Source organism: Arachis ipaensis, chromosome B4 (genome assembly GCF_059453495.1).
Source record: "Arachis ipaensis isolate K30076 ecotype BB chromosome B4, ASM5945349v1, whole genome shotgun sequence".
Classification (NCBI taxonomy): Eukaryota; Viridiplantae; Streptophyta; class Magnoliopsida; order Fabales; family Fabaceae; genus Arachis; species Arachis ipaensis.
Window position 1 is genome coordinate 94230541 of NC_142439.1, and position 1376 is coordinate 94231916.

At 42.4% G+C, this 1376-nt stretch overlaps 1 non-coding gene across 1 annotated transcript; it reads left to right on the top strand.

Annotated features, from left to right (window-relative positions):
• The first annotated feature begins 942 nt into the window (after positions 1-942).
• On the top strand, positions 943-1050 carry LOC148568408 (small nucleolar RNA R71). The gene has a single exon (XR_015882758.1). It is a non-coding gene; the product is annotated as a small nucleolar RNA R71 (small nucleolar RNA).
• Positions 1051-1376: the final 326 nt, after the last annotated feature.

A 1376-nucleotide genomic window follows, 5' to 3' on the forward strand; every position in this document is an offset into this window, starting at 1 on the left:
GGAATACTCATCAGAGCTCATGAAGGGCGTAAGGAGGTTTAATGGAATCTCAATGGTCTCTAGATGAGCCTCAGAGTCCTTTGGTTCCTCAGAGGGAAACTCCTTATTGATCACTGGACGTCCCAGGAGGTCTTCCTCCTTGGGATTCACGTCCTCCCCTTCCTCCTTGGATTCGGCCATGATGGTCAATTCAATGGCCTTGCACTCTCCTTTTGGATTTTCTTCTGTATTACTTGGGAGAGCACTATGAGGGGTTTCAGTAATCTTCTTACTCAGCTGGCCCACTTGTGCCTCCAAATTTCTAATGGAGGACCTTGTTTCATTCATGAAACTCAGAGTGGCCTTAGATAGATCAGAGACTAAGTTTGCTAAATTAGAGGTATTTTGTTCAGAGTTCTCTGTCTGTTGCTGAGTGGATGATGGAAAAGGCTTGCTATTGCTAAACCTGTTTCTTCCACCATTATTAAAGCCTTGTTGAGGCTTTTGTTGATCCTTCCATGAGAAATTTGGGTGATTTCTCCATGAGGGGTTATAGGTGTTTTCATAAGGTTCACCCATATAATTTACCTCTGCTATTGCAGGGTTCTCAGGATCATAAGCTTCTTCTTCAGAAGATGCCTCTTGAGTGCTGTTGGATGCAGCTTGCATTCCATTCAGACTCTGAGAAATCATATTAACTTGCTGAGTCAATATTTTATTCTGGGCCAATATGGCATTCAGAGTATCAATTTCAAGAACTCCCTTCTTCTGAGGCATCCCATTACTCACAGGATTCCTCTCAGAAGTGTACATGAACTGGTTATTAGCAACCATGTCAATGAGTTCTTGAGCTTCTGCAGGCATTTTCTTTAGGTGAATGGATCCACCTACAGAAGTATCCAATGACATCTTAGCTAATTCAGACAGACCATCATAGAATATATCCAGGATGGTCCATTCTGAAAGCATGTCAGAAGGACACTTTTTGGTCAGTTCCTTGTATCTCTCCCAAGCTTCATAGAGGGATTCACCTTCTTTCTGTCTGAAGGTTTGAACATCCACTCTAAGCTTACTCAGCTTTTGAGGAGGAAAGAACTTGGCTAGGAAAGCCTTGACCAGCTTATCCCAAGAGTTCAGGCTATCTTTAGGTTGAGAAACCAACCATATTCTAGCTCTGTCTCTCACAGCAAAAGGGAAAAGCATGAGCCTGTAGACTTCAGGATCTACTCCATTAGTCTTAACAGTATCACAGATCTGCAAGAATTCAGTTAAGAACTGAAAGGGATCTTCAGATGGAAGTCTATGAAACTTGCAGTTTTGTTGCATCAGAGAAACTAATTGAGGTTTAAGCTCAAAATTGTTTGCTCCAATGGCAGGGATGGCGATGCTTCTTCCAT